Consider the following 6,561-nt stretch of genomic DNA (forward strand, 5'->3'; position numbering starts at 1 on the left):
CTGACTCCTGTCCTCTCAGTTTCTTCCTCTGCACATCTTGGCTGCCTCCTTCCTAGCTCACACCTCCTCTCTCATTCCGCATCTTCCAAGCAACAGGGGCTTTGGCCTCCTGGTCCCCTGTGGAGAACCTCTCTTTCTGGGCCTGATCACTTGTCTCCAACCCCATTCAATGGGCGTTGCTGAAGCTCCTTTCCTCCCTCAGACGGGGGCCAGGCATCTGGAAGCATGGAGGGGACTGAGGGGTGAGAAACTGGACTGGGTGGCTCCATTTGGCCCTGGCCTCGGCCCAAGTCACACTGCTCCTGCTGTCTGCTGTCCTCCCCTTCCAAACGACTCCACCTGTCTCAGTATATGTGAGGGGCCACAAGAGCTGTGCCCCCACCCCAGGTCCCCAGCCACCTCCCATGGCATTCCAGGGTCAGCCCTTCACTCTGGCCCGTGTGAGTGAGACAGCTCGGTCCACGAAGCTCATCCGTGGAGCACCTACTGTGTGCCTGGAAGCGTGCTCGAAGCTGTCCTAACAACGCTAGAGGGGAACACACAAGGTCTGTGTCATCCTGTCCTCTGGCAAGGCAGGCAGCAGAGGAGAGCTCCAGATGCCAGGGGCAAGCTCTGATGGAGAAGAGAGAGCAGGGCACTGCACACAGGGGTTGGGGGTACCTCGAGTCGGCAGCGTTTAAGGAATCCGGCTCTGAGCAAATGCGCTTGTAGGGTGAGGCTAGAGGATGCATTAGCTTCCCCTGGAAAGCGTAGGGGAGGGGCAAGGTGGGCTGACACGGCCCAGGTAGAAGGGACAGTCACTGTGAAGGCTTGGCGGTTCTTGGGCCAGGGAACATGCCTCCGTCCTGATGGAAGGGCATCATCTGGATTCCTCTCAGGCTGGACGGACGAACACAGTAGCATCAAAGATATTAGAAGGAGGAAAGTTTAATCACATATATATGGAGAATTTACATGGCTGTAAATTCTAGAGAAAAATGGTGAACTAGAGTTATCTACCCTATGTAAGGGGACCTGGGGTGGGGGGTCGAGGAGAGGGGAGGAGGAAGAGACTTCACAAGGAGCAGATGGCTTCATCTTTATCCTGAAAATGAAAGGGTGAGTTTCTCTCATAGATATTCATTGAGGCCCTCCCTGGTGGCACAGGGGGTTAAGTCTCAGCACTATAAAGCTATCTCCAGCCACTGCAGTGCAAGTTGGATCCTGCCCAGGGAGCTGACCCACATGGCACAGCTGACCTCTCCTGTTCTGCCCGCTGCTCTCCTCAGCAGTGTATTTCAGTAGATCTGCCTGTTCTGCTCCCCACTGTCTCTGGCAAATCCTCTCATCCCCCTGACACCTCTGGCCTACACCCTAGCTCTTGTATGCATAAATAAATCAAAATAAATGTGTATTTTTAAAAGATGTTCATTGACACACTTGCAGAATGAGACCCCTCCAAACCACATTCTTCTAGGTCATACAAAGGGGAGCAACAGCTGCTTCTTCTTTTCAGGGAAGGACAGACGCTGAGATAAAGCCAAGAACACCTCAGCCTTTTGGACCTTCATTGCCTCATTGTTATCATTCTTTCAGTACAGATAAAAGTTTCTTTTCGAGTTCACAGCACCTGGGTTGACTTTGGTTTATATACCAAGGTCTATTCTGTACATATTGGGCAAAGCCTACGTGATCCTTTTCAGGGGTTCAGTTGCATAGAGGGTCTGTGCCCCAGGAGAACACAGCTTCAAGATTCAAGATCCATAGAACCTCCCCGCTCCAAGTCCCCACCCCCTTCTTCATTGCTCCAAGAGAGCCTAGTGGGTGAGTCTCTGACAGTGAGTCTGGACCTCCATGGAGGGCCCTCTGTGACTCTCCAGAGCTTGGCACCAAACCTGGGGCAGAGTCAGTTCTCAGTCAGTGCCAGAGAGCTCTGCCCTTTGAATGGGCAGATGGCTCTGTGAGTTTATTTTTTAAAGATTTAATCTGCACAAAAGAATTGGAGTACAGGCCAGAGGGGAGTGAAAGGATTCACCAGAGACAGAGTAGGGAGCAGAGCAGGCAGATTAACTGAAGTACACTGCTGAGGGGAGCAGCGGGCGAGTCAGGAGAGGTCTGCTGTGCCTGGTGGGTCAGCTCCCTGGCCAGGAATCTACTCAAGCTGCAGTGGCTGCAGACAGCTTTATATAGTGCTGAGCTTTAACCCCTTGAGCCACCAGGGAAGCTCTGACTTGGTGAATTTCAGAAGGCAAATGAAGGTGTGGCAGACTAGATCTGAACTCCAAGACTGCCAAGGCGTCGTCTCTCTGCCCAGGCTCCTTCGAGAAACACCACATGTTTCCGGTGGCCATGGCCTTCAGAAAGGCTGATCCATCATGATCTCAGGCTTCCAAGAACTCCTTTTTCTTCAAGAACTCAAGCTAGGCCCTACATGTTGGGTGTGTTTGGGTTCCCCGCAAGCCGAGGCCTGGCTCTTGAGAAGTAATCAATTCCAATTGATTGGCAAAATCTGACTTGTGTTCTCTAGGCCAGTTTTGGATGGTAAAGTTCATTAAAAGCAGGCCCCTGGCAAGCGGACACCCCTCAGTGCCACAGTAATAAGGGTTTCATTATGCCAAGCAGCGGGATTTGCCCTAAAGAGTCCCTGGCATGGTTTCTTGGGGACTTGCCCATCTGCAAGCAGCATTTTTTTGTAAATGAGTAATTTGACCATGATGAAAATCCAGGAGGAGGTTTTCCGAGCTTGGCTGGCGAGGGCTGCAGAGCGCTCCCTGGGCAGGGTGGAAACCCCTTGCTTTGCCTGCGGAGAGGTGGAGGCCTCTCTGTCACTCTTTTCTGCTCCCATCCCGCTTCCCTGGACAGAGAGATTTCTCTTGGCACCACCAACAGGAAAGTGGGTCGGCTCTTGGCAGGCAGAGGCTGTGGCCCTGGGGATGTGGGCTCCCTCCTCTCCCCCTCTGTCCACCCACCACCAGCGGTTTGCTTTCAGAAGCTCCAACAGACTCAGGAAAGTATACATTTCTTTTCTGAATTTACACCAGGCAGCAACTTCTGGAAGTCATCAACATTCTGGAAGCCACTACTAGGGCCCCTGAGCAAGCATTCCAGTTCATAAGCAGAAGCTTGCTTGGAGCCAGTATTGATGGGGCGCCCGCCCTGGGCCAAGCCCTGTGTTACCCTCGTTCCCACGCATGGCCACCCTCATAGGCCTCACGATCCCCGTGGCAGCTGGAGCTCGTCAAGGCTGATGTGGGAGCAAGGTGTGGCTTTGTGTTCTCACTGCAGTGATGCTCTCCTCGGAGTTCTACAAGGTTATGCAAAACAAGCCATTAAAATTTTTTTGAGAAAGGGGCTGGGGTTGGAGGCAGGCTTTGCATTTTTCACTTCCCACCCTACATAAATTACTCATTAATGCAACATGTAGTTATTAAAATGCTTAAGATAGAAAATTTGGATAATATTGAAAAGTAGGAGAGAAAACTGTGCCCCCAGTTGGCCATGACTAATGTTTCCATTTTCATTCAAGTAGACAAAACCTCAGTGGAGCCAGGTCCACACAGGTAAATGGCGGGGCTGGCTTTGGCCCGGGTTTCTGGTTTCCATCGCCTGGACTGTTTTAACAACCTTGGTCCTCAGGGAGTTTCTCTTTGAGAAAATGAACGGATCCCATGTCGTGACAACTCACAGTTTGCTTACAGTATGTATCTGCTCATTAAAGGCTCTGAGGACTCCTGCAAACTTACATGAACAAAGGCCCTCATCCTTTAGCTCTGGTAACGCACCCCCACCCCACCCCCTGGAACCTGCCCTCGGGGACCTAATCTCAGTTTGGCAAATGTGTGTTCTCTTCTCTCTTGCCCCTGCCTGTCCCCCCTCTCCTGCACTGGAGTCTCTCGGGTCTGTCTAGGCAGGTGGGTACCCCAAGAAGAAGTGACCTCAGATAGTCATTGCTGGGAGCAATGGCGGGAATCCCAATTTTTTTTTGTCTTAAAGATTTATTTATTTATGCACACAGAATTGGGGTACAGGCCAGAGGTGCAGGTGTGGTGAGAGGACTCACCACACAGTGGGGAGCAGAACAGGCAGACTGGCAAAGTACATAGCTGAGGGGAGCAGCAGGTGGGACAGGAGAGGTCGCTGCACCCTGTGGGTCACCCCCCAGGCAGGAATCGAACTTGTGCTGTAGTGGCTGCGGCTAGCTTCATGGTGTTGTGCTTTAACCTGTTGTGCCACCAGGGAGGGGCCCCAGTGCTTTTTAACAGATGAGGAAGTAGAGAAAGAGAAATTGAGGGTCACCCTACCTGCTGCCTCAGAGGACGTCGGTGACACATGGGGGCTCCAGCCTGAGCCTTGCCAGCGGGGCTTGGGGCTCCCACCAGGAGCGGCTCCTGTAGAGGCTGCAGCTCAGGACAGGTTCTAACCTGAAATATACCAAGACCTGGCTGGTTCTGCTCTTGCCACAGTCACTGTCATTTCTGGACCTGGCATTTGGGTATGCTGCTTCTCCCCGGTTTTCACAGCAGCCCCCCGTCTTTCCATGGCTTCTCAAGGCAGGCCACAGCTGAGACCACACTCCTCTGGGTCTCCTATGGTCTGGTCTCAGTGCCCAGTGCTCTACTGGGCTCCCTCACTCCCTCTCCCGGATGACCCCTGGGTGGGGCACACACCCCCTCACACCCTCGAGAGGAATCGGTTTACGTTTCCACTGCTGTGAGCTGAGACTCCAGAACCCACATACCATCTTTTCTGAAACTGTCGTGGCCGCTATCTTTGAATTCCCAAGTTTCACTGGTAGAGTAGGCTACACATCCCTAGCCTGTTCATTCTTTGGTTTGCTTTTTTATCTTTCATGGAGGGTGACCCCGAGGCCAGGAGCTTCCTAGCACAGGAATCCAAAGTGGGAATCGAGTTGGCCACGGGCATCAAGCTGGCTCCCAGTCTGGGCACTGATGACACCCAGTTCTGGGAGCCGGAAGCCCAGGAGGGCATTCTGAGGAGCTTTGAAGGCCGAGGCCGGATAATGCAGGGGAGGCAAAGGGAAGCTGCTTAGCTTCAGAGTGGGGTGTGAAACAGCACATCTGGGGCCCAGCAGCACAGCCACCAGGAGCCAGCATGGGCCCAGACGGAGGGAGTTAGGTTCAGCCTGAGTGGGGAGCAGGGCTCAGCTTCTGAAACACATGGATCAGAGGGGAGGGTGGCATGAATGAGTACAGGCCGGAAGAACTCCCCAAACGGCAGTGTGGGGGCGTGGAATAGAAGGCCCCCCACCCGGGAGCCGAAACCGTCCCTTCATGAAGTGTCACGGAGGCTGTCATGGGAGGGGCGGTGACAGCCACGGAGAAGCCGCTCCTCGGCAGAGTCAGCAGGATTGGGGTTTCCTTCCAAGTCGCTGGCCAGCCAGGCTGCGGGATGAAGACCAGGGTCTCATTTGCACTTTGATTTTATTCTTTCCATGAAGAGGAGTTATTAAGTATATAACTAAATAGGATTTGATGGCTAGACCTTTGGATGTCTTTTCCTATACAGTAAATAAACCACTAGCCATTATTGAGATCAGGTCTTAAACATGAGCACCCAAGAATGGCATGGGGGCAGGGGGCAGGGGACAGTCTGTTCTGGGGTACACTTAGGGGGGTACGGGTTAGCAGAGAATTTGAAATAGTAACACAGACAAGTAAAAATGAGCTTATTACCTCCCAACAGCATTTTAAATATTATCGGATAAAACATACATCTTCATTCAGGGGTTTGAGCATCCAGCCCCCAAAACTTACTAAGTTAGCCATTGTCCTTTCGAGGGTCTTGTCTTGACAAATGCAAACCTTGGGAATGGCTCAGGTTAGCTGGTTGCTAAGTCAATGTGAAAGCTTTGGAGCAGTTTCCTCAAGGATACGTTGAAGGTCCTCACAGTCCCCCTTCAACACCCCCCCACAACTCCTTCCAACTTTAGACTCCAGAACAAATTGCCTGGCAGAGTGGGGAGAGTTTCACAGCGTCTCCCTGGGAAATCTTTAGCATATTACTGACAGGCAGGCCCAGCCCCCCTTCTCCTCAGGGAAGGAGGAGGCCCTAAACAAACCTCATAAGTCATGCAAATCCTCCCAGAAGGTGCCTGGGGTGTCTGGCCTTTCTCTGGGGGCAACCACAGTGATTCACAGGAATAGCAAAATACAGTTCCTGGTGGGAGTGAAGTCAGGGCCTCTTGGCATTAAGACTCTAAAGAAAGCCTCCTAGTGTGTAGGATGGGCCTGGGACTGCTGGAGATCTTTCCAGAAAGGACCTTTGGAGGCACATCTTGAAAGGGCACATCCTGGCAGCTGGCCTGGAGTGGGGCAGGAATCCCAGCGCTTCTCAGACAAGGCTCTAAAGCCTGTCGTGGGGTCGGGCTGAGTGGGGGAACGTCCTTGGCTGGTCCTCGAGTGTGGGCCAGGCCTCTTGCCTCCCTCCCTGCCTTAATGTTGTTTCAAACAGATTGAAGTGTGTGAGTTTGGGGTGAGGCTGATGGGCAGGAGTGATGACGGTCCAGGGACATCTGGAAACGGCATCCCCCGGGGAACAGTGTTTTGTACACTCCTCCTGAAC

Source organism: Condylura cristata, unplaced genomic scaffold (genome assembly GCF_000260355.1).
Source record: "Condylura cristata isolate star-nosed mole 26May11 unplaced genomic scaffold, ConCri1.0 scaffold00028, whole genome shotgun sequence".
In the NCBI taxonomy this organism is placed as follows: domain Eukaryota; kingdom Metazoa; phylum Chordata; class Mammalia; order Eulipotyphla; family Talpidae; genus Condylura; species Condylura cristata.